The sequence below is a fragment of the Poecilia mexicana genome, unplaced genomic scaffold (assembly GCF_051168715.1).
Source record: "Poecilia mexicana isolate PSO_F unplaced genomic scaffold, ASM5116871v1 scaffold_14, whole genome shotgun sequence".
NCBI lineage: Eukaryota > Metazoa > Chordata > Actinopteri > Cyprinodontiformes > Poeciliidae > Poecilia > Poecilia mexicana.
The window spans coordinates 23861786-23873534 of NW_028263383.1; the positions used below are offsets into that span (position 1 = coordinate 23861786).

At 37.2% G+C, this 11749-nt stretch overlaps 2 long non-coding RNA genes across 2 annotated transcripts; both read right to left on the bottom strand.

Annotated features, from left to right (window-relative positions):
- Positions 1-1867: 1867 nt before the first annotated feature.
- LOC148155562 (uncharacterized) lies at positions 1868-7996 on the bottom strand. The gene is made up of 3 exons (XR_015765238.1): positions 7907-7996; positions 5704-5941; positions 1868-3262 (listed from the first exon to the last, which is right to left on the bottom strand). It is a non-coding gene; the product is annotated as an uncharacterized LOC148155562 (long non-coding RNA).
- A 1042-nt stretch (positions 7997-9038) lies between these two features.
- Positions 9039-10641, bottom strand: LOC148155563 (uncharacterized). The gene is made up of 2 exons (XR_015765297.1): positions 9330-10641; positions 9039-9170 (listed from the first exon to the last, which is right to left on the bottom strand). It is a non-coding gene; the product is annotated as an uncharacterized LOC148155563 (long non-coding RNA).
- Between the last annotated feature and the right edge of the window lie 1108 nt (positions 10642-11749).

The following is an 11749-nucleotide window of genomic DNA, read 5'->3' on the forward strand; positions in this document are numbered from 1 at the left end:
AAGTAGGAATAAAGAAGACTTATGAATAATTAAAATTGTACTTTTTTAGCAATAACAGTAAATCAAAACTAAAAATTAAGTGTAATTTAAATACATTACTAATATATTTGCAGTATATTTAAAATATATTTAAAGTATATTAAAAGTATATTTTTAATATAATGCTATGACAGAACTAGTACACTCAAAATATACTAATCAAGCTCTTGAATAGTACATAAAAAAGTATACTTAAGTATACTAAGTACAACTTGAAGTTGTTCCAAAGAAGTACGTTTAAGTATTCTAAAAAGTGAATTTAATACTATTTAAATGCTATTAAAATATACTAAACACAAAAAAGTTGTTCCAAAATAGTACAGTTTAAGTACATCAATCAAAGTATGCTAAAGTATGTTAAAATTTAGTATACTAAAGTATACCTTTTTTTTTTTTACTAAGGTTATTATGTTGACTAACATGAACTTATGCCATTCAACAAGGAAGCCGTCCATAAGAAGGGACAGAGCAGGCTGTACTTCTTGAGGAAGCTAAGATCCTTCAAGGTTTGCAGCAAGATGCTTCAGATCTTCTATAAGTCTGTTATTGAGAGCGTCATCTCGTCTGCCGTCATCTGCTGGGTAGCAGCATCAGAGCCAGCAACTTAAAAAGGCTCAACAGCCTCATAAAGGCGACTGGTTCTGTTCTGGGGGCGACTGTGGAACCTCTGGAGATGATTATGCAAAGAAAGATTCTTCATATAAAATTATGGACAATCCTGACCATCCTCTTCACGTGACTATCTTGGGAAAGCAGAGCATTTTCAGTCAGAGGCTTCTTCAGATTCAGTGCAGTACAGACTGCTGCAGAAGATCTTTCCTACCAACAGCCATCTCCATCTTCAATAACTATTTGAAGAATCTAAATTAATGAGTTACAACAACATTTAATTTCCCCTTTGGATTAATAAAGTATTTTTAATTGAATTAGAATTTGAGTTGAATTCAATATACAAACATTAGTGTGCAAGCTAAAAATCAGCCAAAAATATTAAGGTTAGTTTAAATACTATCAATAGCACACATGGTATCACCTCCATCAATTTAAATTGACTTACTTCATTCAGTAGGATAAATATAGCTAATAAATGCTAGTTGTTGATTTGTGCTTTATAAAACTGCTATTGCACATGGTTAAGTATTGTACACTTAACCATGTGCAATAGTGGTTAAGTTATAGCAGTTTTTATAAAGCATAAATCAACAACTAGCTGCTGCTAACGCATTAAGGCTTTTATTTTGTAGGGTATGTGTTTGTCTTATTTTGAAAGTCCAGTGTGGTTGTCAGCTTAGGGGGATCAACAAGTCTCATGAGTCATATAGAACTTACTTCCTTTGGTTTTCTGCCATGCCTGCAGTAAGTGTTCTGTCAAGATGTCGTCAGTTCTGAGCTGCCCAGCTCAGTGTTCTTTGGTATGGGTACTACGGTAATCCCCTCTGCAAACTGATGTGTGAGTGAACCACACCGGGGTAGAATTCTCTCTCTCTGAGCCAGCCAATTTCACACACACACACACACACACACACACACACACACACACACACACACACACACACACAAAGTAGTCCGAATAGCTCCTTCCTATTCACAAACAGCAAAAGTTATCGGAAAATTGTTCAGAGTGTGCGAATGCCATTTGTCGACTTGTAATAGTACCACAATTCATATCTGTACCTCATTCATAGTGAAAGTACAGATGAGAGAGAGATGGTGCGCACTTTCCTGCAGATTTGGACAATGGGATGAAAATGAATGGCTGGGAGTCTGGGTATTCCCTCAGACATCTTTACACTTTGAAGAACTTTGACAGAACACATTTAGCCAGAGAGCAATTTCAAAAATAATTTATGGAAGCAGACATTCTGCATGATATCATGACTATATCAAGCCAGAAGAACAATATTTGTTGTGAGTGCAGTCAGAAATCCACTCCGACCACCACTCTTGAGGAGTGGCAGTTATTTTCAGTTACACTGTGACTTGACAGAACAACTAAAACTTTTGGGTGCTTAGAGTTGTGGAAATACTGTAAGTGGTATCAAAATACTGTCTTCACTTCTGAACAGAGCACGGACATATCTACAATCTGAAATTTGAAAGGTGGTTCCATTTGCAGTGGCAATTGATTAGACTGGATTTTATTTAGAGGTGTCAGGGTAAAGGTGGGTGACTGATTGTGAATGAATTTCACGTTACAAATTGTTTCAGATGGAAAACTGAAAACTATGAATCAATAGCTGTGTTCCCATTATAAATGTGCACAAAACATTGTTAATATTCAACTAAAAACACAATTTTGCAATTGTGACATTTCCATTAAATAAGAAACAAAATAAAAAATCACTAAAAAACTTGCTGCACCATCATCCCAAACCACTTTCTATCGTCTGCTTCATCTTTGTGATTAGAGCCAGTGGCAACATCCCGTTGTTGATCATGTGACTTGTGTGATGCAAAAAGTGTTTCCATGGCAATTTTGCGAAATAGACCAATTTAGATACTGCCAAACCAACCAGCTCATCCTAGCAGCAAAACATTTGAGTGAAAAAAGAGTTTTTTTTAGAAATTGGCATGTTTCCATTAAGCACATTTATTTTTGAAATGTCACATTGCACAGATATATGGTCAATGGAGGCACAGCTATATCATTACTTAACATCCACTATATTGTTGGATATCTCAATGAAACATTGAAACAAATTTCAATGAAAAAAATCTCAATGAAACATGGACGTTTTGTGGTTGCATAGGGTTAAAAAAAGTTGAAGCAAAGCACTGTAGCTTAATGTTTCAGTGCAGCTCCACCACTCCTGATGATTGCTGAAGCAATCCACTAGAAATATGCCTGAGCTGTTTGCTTAAGCTTATTGAATGATTCAAAGCTGTAGCCCTTACATATGTGTCATTAAACGAATCACACTGACCTGAACATGATGAGCAGCTGGAGCAAACTGTCCGATGTGCTATTTTTAGTTCCCTGTTTTACCAATGATGTTAACCTGACAGGCAACATGACTGTGCCTGGTTCTTTGGTGATGTATATTTAACATTAGAAGGAAAGGGGGAAAAAGGAGAAACGCAAAAGGGTGCTGGCAGATCATCTTCAGCACGGCTGGCTGGAAACATCAGCCAAGTCATGCTGGGGTAAATTGGCCTGGAGTTGAGTGCAGAAAATCCATCTCTTCTATTGTGTTGTATAATTCATTTTCCTGTAAGCGGTTCCCTGGGAGATGAGGGGAAAAAAACAGAAATGTGATGATATCAGCACAGTCATGAAAATTCTTCATTGTCACCAGCAAATGTCCAGTCTTGGTAATGCAAATAAGAGAGCAGGGCAAAGCTTAGAAAAGGGAAAGTTAGGCCTATTACCGAACTTGTGCAATAATGCATCAACAGAAGGTTTTCCTGTCACAAAATGGAGCAACATGCTAGCGGAAATCTTGGAACTGCTATTAATATAATTGATGGTTGGAGAGAGGACAAAAGGGATATTCTGCAGTTTTACAGACACAGATGCCTTAAGGGAGGAATGTCAAAGCAGGACAAACAGGGTTGTCACTTCTTTAATCGCCATTAAAACAGGGAATCAGGGACAATCTGCCAGAGGACAAAAAAAGGCCTTTTTGTCCTCATCTTGTCCCAGCACCAACCAGGGCTAGGAAAGCTGATGATCCCTCATTCCCATTTCTATCACGATCCATGGTTGAGAAGGAGACAGACCCATACAGAAGGAGAGGAAGCAGACAAGTTATAAAATCCAAAATGTTCCTCTTTTTTATGAAGACAAGCCACTGGAATTCCAGATGATGGAGCAAAATTGGTCAAAAAACTACAAAAAGGTCTGGCATTATAAAAAAAAAGGCAAACGGTGAGTTTATATTAAGCATTTATTCTTTGGGATTTTATGTGGTTAATCTAAAAAAAAGTTATGTATAACTGTATGGAAGAAGGAAACTTCAGTGGTTTTTGAAAGATAGTATTCAGCAGTGGTGGACAACATTAGCTAAACCTAAAGATTGGTTCCTGTAATGCTAAAGTAATACCAAAACATTAGCAGAATATAATGTTCATGCACTAACTAGCAGTTTGATTCAAATTATATCTGCCCTTGACAGATATCAACCTGCACCCACTAATTTAATTTTAACATTATAATTGACAAGGTCTATAATGCTATAACGATACTGTATTTATGTTTATGTCATGTTCTCTACTATCCATATTTTATTTTATGCCTGTATGTTTCTTGTTTGAAATTACAGAACCTGTCTGATAACGTGATAAAAAAAGTTAAAATCCTGGGGACTACCCATTTACCCATGTGGTATGGGCCATTGCACATTAAAAATGAGGAGCAAATTTCCACTAAAAAATCTCAGGAATTTTGTAGGGGGAAAAAACTGGAAATTTTTGTGTTTCAGAGTTAAAAATTTAGACTTTTCAAACTCTGAAATGTTGTTTTTTCTAGAAATTTGTTTTGGCTGAAATTTAATTTTCCTTTTTTCTATGTACAATGACTCTATTACGCCGTTATACTATAAAGCCTCTAGATATTGTATTTATGTTTATATCTTGTAATATCTTACCTGAAAAATTCTTAACAGTTGATTACCAAAACCTCAATGTTGAATTTTACTCAACTGAAAGTTAATAAAACACCAAAGTAAAGTAGTGTTTTACTGTCATGAAATGCTGTATTGGTGGTGAGAATAGGACGCAGTCATTCCCAGGGTTAAAAGCAGAAGTGAGTTTAATGATGATCTCAAGTCGACAAAAACCAGAAAGCACAGATGAGCGGCGAGGAATCTCTGAGAACAGAGACTCAGGTAGATACTGGGACACCAAACAGGACGAAGGACGATGATAGACGAGTAAGATCCAGTGAGAAACAAGACATGGGTGGGGTTAAATACACGAGGGGTAAATCAGGGAAACAAGAAACAGCATTTAGAATTTATCTGGAACATTAATGTAGGGGAAACTAAGAGTGCTAAATGTTTTCAAAGACAGAAAAAAGTGTGTGCCACTAATTAGTCAAAGTGTGCTTACCACTGGAATTTAGTCCTCTCTGATACATAAAATCCTGGGAAATTGTTTCTAGAAGTCACCTAATAACAAAATTAACTGCACCTCACTGTAATTTAGATTTTGTATAAATCCAGATGTTCTGTCAAGGTCCCAGAGGGTTTGTAGAGAATATTGGTGAACAAACATCATCATAAAGATCAAGGAACAAACATTTAACATGACATTCTGAAAAAATCCCACGTTTCTCATATCACTCATCCACCTTCCCGTACTCAAAAACCAGTCAGCTTCAGTGCTCAGCACTGGATGATTCTGTTCTCAACTGTTCTTTCCATGTCTACTGTTTATACAATCTGTTGTACGGTTTTGGAATTTGTTACTGAAATTTTTTCCCACCAGAACTCTCCTGTTATAATACAACACATCATCATCTTTCTTTCACTTCATAGTTAATTACTAACTTTTGTCGTTCTACCTCATAAAATCCTAAGGAAATGCATTGAAAGCTGTGTTTGTATCAAGCCAAAGTCTGAAAATTTTCCATTGGCATGCATACTTTTGCAAGTCACTCTACAGAGTGACAGTTGGAAAAAAACTGCTATGTGTCTTGGATTTTGTGTTTAGGTTTTTACTTACAGAGTTCTTGGTTCTGTTCCTTGGAAATCTGTGCTCCCCTGTGACGATCCCTCCTGTCCAGTAGGTGTCTCTAGTCTTCTACGTGTTTTTTTCTTGTTTCTTTCAGGAAGCAGGTAGATGGGCTGTTAATGTGGTATATGCCACGAGAGGTGGTGACGTATTTCCGTTTGAATTTATTCCACATAGGTTGGTTCCGGGTCCTGCTTGCTCCTATTGTTTTTGGCCAAAGCTGCAAGATCTGTACCATGAAAAAGACGCAAAACTTAAAATATCTGTGAGCTGCTGGTACAACGACTGAGTTTTGTGGTGTGCCGTTGTTTCCAGTAATTAGTCGGTACCATCCAGTGCTTAGTTTTTTCATTTTCCAGCTGATATCAAGGCGACAGCGGACTGTAGCCAAAACTTAGCCACTACAGCTAACACGCTGCCTGCTATTTCAAAGCTTGAGGATATTGAAGATCCAGCGTCAGAAATGGGAAGATGGGGGATATAAAGGGAGTTGTACGTGGTTCGTTTAGTGGAATAATTTGTTGGAGGAAAATAATGCCGGAGGAAATCTACTGCTACGGAAACAGGCTGAGAACAGAGGCAGCGATTCGGCACAAGGTAAGTCAATACGTGTGTGTTGATGTGCGTTTATGTTATATGGAGTATGAAATTATTTTTAGGCAACTCCTTAGTTTTTGTTTATGTGACAATTATATAAAATACATTTAACATGCAGTCGGAGCGATACCGAGCACGGTAATTTAAAAACAGCCGAGAGCAGCAATGCTCCAAACCACACAAGAAGTCAGTCAGATTAAGGTCCAAAACCTTAAGTGGCACCGACCCACATAAAAAACCCACAGAACAAATGGTGCAAATCACGTATTTCCCGAATCCCGAATATATGATTATCTACCTTTGCTGTTTCATAATTATTATCCACGTTAGAGTGAATTTTTCCACTTGACTGCTATAATCTGTTCTTGCGTTACACAACGTAATTTCTCTTTTTTTCCCTCTGAGATTCTGCTTAGAAAATGAGGTTATGAAGTTACATCCTCCTGCTGCTTTTTGTTTTTAAAATGGTTAACGGTTACTGTGGGCAAATCCAGCAAGGACCAAGTGAAAAACTCCATCTCTAACACAGAGTGACCTGTGTACCGGAAGCAGGCTATGTGGAAAAAAAATGCGGAAGTGCTAAAACGGAAGTCCGTGGCATATACCCACATAATATAAGGATAGACCCGCTCTCGCCTATTGTCGCTGACAAGATTTAGGGCGGCCATCTTGGAGCGGTACACCACTCCACTCAGCGTTATGTGTTTAGCAGCACAATGACGTATCAGCGCATTTAATCGATCATAACACGCTTTTTTGTTACTGTAAACCATATTCAAACATCTATCAAAGCTACATTTATAAACAATTGTATTTTTTAAGTATGTTTTTAATACATAGTTCATCATATTTAAATATTCTTAGTGGCTATAACAATATAATATAATAAATAATTTTTGTTTTAAATAATATTTATTTTATTTCTTGAGAAGCATTTGTCTGTAAATTGAGTAAAAATATCACTAATGGGGTATTTTAAAAATCATTTTAGATTTATTTTTGTCAGATGGTGATGACAAAGTTTTGGGTCAGGTCGATTAAAAATGTAATTTTTTTTTAAAAATTCGCAACTGGGAGCCTGTACCTTAGCATCTTCATATTTTCTAAACATTATTTGTCATATTTGCATACATAAGGTTGAGAAATAATAAAAAAAAAAAAAGGGAAAATTAAAACCCATTTTGTCCCTATTCTCAAGAATCACTGTAATACATATTTCAATAAACTAAATGAAGACCTCACCAGAACTTCTTCACCTTTCTTCAACATCATTCTAGCACTGCTGTTCTCCTAAATATATAATATAATATAATATAATATAATTAATATATAAAATAATATAATATAATATAATTAATATATAAACACATGTTAAGTGGTTGAGTATGATCAGGTGTTCCTCTTTTTTCTGCTGTTTCAGTCTAAATCATTGTGACTAGACTAGCTAACTGTTAAAGTAAGCTAGTTTGGACATGTGACTATTCCAAAATTTAAACAGCTAAACCAAAAAGATTTAGTTCTATATATGAAAGTAAACTGACAACAAGATGTTATAAACGAGCGATATTCATGGCAACATTCCTGACAGATCGTTTACCTCCTTCAAATGGAGTTTCTGACTCCGTCTGCTGCTGCCTTTACTCTGAGCCGTTCAGAGGGGGGAGGGGGAGGAAGCGCTCTGCTGAATGCGCTGTTATGCGCCTTCAAAATAAAAGCACGCGAGTGGAAGATTTTAAAATTCTTCGCAACTGCAGTGAAATTATTGGGGGGGACGAATGTGGCTCTCTCCAATATTGGGGGGGACATGTCCCCCGCGTCCCTCCCGCCTCCTACGCCCATGCCGGCAGATGATAAATACTGACGTCTAGTCAGTCACTGGTCTGCTTGATTGCCCTCCGGACCAGGCCGGAACGAGCAGCATTAGCCCACACTTCTCTCTGACTGGCTGTCCTGATCTCCCAGAGCTTATTTTTGTCATCAAATAAATTATTGTTTCTATAGATCCGCTCGTCTGTCTCCCTTTTTGTCCTCGCCTTTGAGCTGGGCGTGACACCCCACACAATCTAATACTGTTGGTCCAGTTTGTGTTGAGACCAGCTCAGGGGTCATGAATAAAGTGTTTGCACGCACAAAGACGTGCGGCGCCATATTTTACACAAGTTGGCATGGATAAAAATGAACGTGGGGTGAAAGTCAACATAAATATATGTAGAGTTTTTACCTGCCGTGAAAATGTGCAGCAGCCACGCAATGGTTTTTTCGACAATAACGAACTATAAAAAGCGCCAAAATTCACCTAAATACACTGAAATCTGACTCCATCCAGTGTTTAGACAAAGAAGCATCAAACTTAATGTTTTTTCATGATTTTAATCTTTTATTGTTTAAACATAAACAATGAAACTGAACCACATTTATCCTCAGGCAATAATACACTCAAAATAAAATAAGATTTGAAAACCTCACTTGAATGTAAATAGTAAATTCTCTCAGTTTATCACCAGTGACGTGCGGTGAGGTTCATTGCTGGTGAGGCACTGACTTACGACTTATATAGACACCATGCATGTTATTGGACGTACGGAAATTTCTCGCAGGCATACAACGCTGGGAGGCAAAAAGACTAATCTTTTATATGTCATCTATAACCGCGTTAACTCAGTGAAACTTTGAAATGTAGGTAATTTCGTGCTATTGTAACAGTTGTAGAATGAATCACGTCAAGGAACCAGGATTTGCAATGATTTATTCTTGTTTAAAACAAAAAACATGTTCAGCAGCAGCTCCTGGCTCTGGCTTTCCCACTCACACCTCTCCCCAGCGCAGCTTGGCACGAACTCACAGGAATGGGTTAAAATCATCTAAAGTTCACAAATAATAAAATAAAATCTGCATTCATACAAAACAATTAAAATAAAACAAATAATCTGCCCAAAGGTTACAATTTTACATAGTAATATAAAAATATACAAAATACATACATTTAACAACCAGATAACATTTTGAAATAACTCACATACCTGTTTAAAACAAAAAACATATTCAGCAGCATCTCCTGGCTCTGGCTTTCCCACTCACACCTTTACAGACCAAAAGAACAAAAATAAAATAACCATGTTGGCACGGTAAACTGGATAAATGTCACCAACGTGGGAATTAAATACCCAGAACAGTGCTGTGCTAAACATCAAAAAGTTAAACAACTATTTACAACTTATGAGTTGAACAGCATACTTTTTCTTTTTACATTTTGAATATTTTAATGTACAAGCAGAAGACAACTCTGTGCGCTTACCTCTCCCCAGCGCAGCTTGGCGCGCACTGAGGAGGGCAGCGGGAACACACAGGATGTGACACGGAGACAGGAAACAAGAAAATAAAAGCTTCTCCACCAAAATAAAATACAATTAAAAAAAAACAAGGAAAAACAAAAATACACAGATAATGGGGATGGATTTGGGCCGCATTGGGATCCAAAAATAAAACAGTATAAAACAGAAATAAGTGCAAAGGCGACAACAATCATGTAAATTCAACAAAAGGGTGTTTTGAGAAGGTTCATCCAAAAATAAATAAATAAATAAATGAATAAAATTAACTCAGCTACACTATGATCCACAGCAAAGGGAAAGAGGTATTCTCCACGCTGCACGCAGACTTGTTGCCATAGCAACTGACAACAATGCCACTTCATGTTTTAGGATTTAACACCAAAAAAAATATTCAAGAAATTTAGACACATAACAGAATATTCAGTATGTCGTTGTAGTACGTTTTAGGCTTAATGTTTTATTAATAATTAATTGCTGTGGTAGATTAGCTACCGCTTCTACTTTACTGAATTATTTAGACATACAAACTGTAGCCCACAAAACGCATATTTCATTAAAAAAACGAAACAAAAATATCTTATTGCTGTCTTTCCTTTATGTGTCAATGAAATCCATGCACCGCTAATTCTGCACAAGAATATCCGTTCATCCAGAGCCAAGTCTATCCTCGGCATGTCTTTTCTACTCCATTAAGAATCATCAAACTGTCTCGAAGCAAAACTTTCAGCTCCGGTGTTGGTTTTCCTTTAGTTATTATCTCCTCTTCAATTGAAAATCCACTTTAGAAAACTGTTAAAGTGTAGAAATGTAGTCTTTCATGTTGAAATCGCTGTACTTTACTTATTTACTGTGTGGCTAGCTCCATGGCTAGCTCACTGTGTCTTACTCCGCAGTTATGGAGTCACAATATCTGGGATCATGAGCGCCCCCAGCGATGAGGCAAGAGAACTGCCTGCCTCACCTCGAGTCTGTTCTCTGCAGTTTCTGATCGCTCCTCCGCACACAAAACACGATACACACACAGTTAGTGACAAAAAACACTGTACATTATATATGTAAGCTAAATTATGGAAAATCAGTCCATATATTAAATGTTTCTTAGCCATTTCATTGCTGGCTACAGACAGGATGAACTTGTTTCCATAGAAAGGCAGCCAGTGCAGTTAGCCAGAGGTTGATCAGTCCCAGGTGAGGCTCAGCTCGCTGCTGCCTCAGTGGCTTTGCTTCTGAGCATTTGAATGGGAAAATGCGAAAATCCAGCGATTTTGAAGAAAAAATCATCAGAATTGGTTAAGCTAAGTAAAAAAAAAAAGGTACTTTATAGTACAAATCACAGGGTGATAATAGCAATATAAATTATATTACTATTCTTCCATGATGCCTACCCTGACCGCACGTCACTGTTTGTCACATACAGATCTAACGCATCAGTCTGTGCGCCGAAGCACATGAAATGCATTTTATTTCTGGGGTAATTTCATTCTCACTGAAAAAGGAAAAGCAGGGTTAGATGTGCAGATTAACTCCAAACTGGTCAGGTTTGAGTATGTTTAAGGTGGTCAAGGTGTGTTCACGATCACCAATATAAGTAGCTGCACAAAGGTGAAAGTGTTGGTTGAAGAGTTAAACCCAAAAGCAGAGAGGTTTAGGAAGCAGCTTAATTTGATGATTTAATGAAGGGTGAAGAAAACAAACTTACAAAAATCAATGGTAGAACAGCAGAAAATACAGAGACCAAATAAAAAAATAAATCAAGGAAAGAGAACCAATGAGGAGTAAACACAAGGGAAATACAAGACAGCATGAGAAGACATGAGGATATGGCAAGCAGTGGGAGAGAATGAGAAGCTTAAATACAGGGAAGTGAGAGCTAGACAAAGACCAGGGCTGATGAGCTAATTGATTACAAGTGTGGGGATTAGGCTGCAGGGAGGAGAGAAAGTGGCAGAGGGAGCTGGGAAGTACACAGAACACAAAAGAATGAGGGAGGAAACAAGGGAGTAAATAATTGAAACACTACTAAAGAAAACATGATAAAATAGAAAGAGACAAAGATATGAGGGCAAACTATAGAACAAAACAGAAACAAGGCTGGTCTAAGAATAATG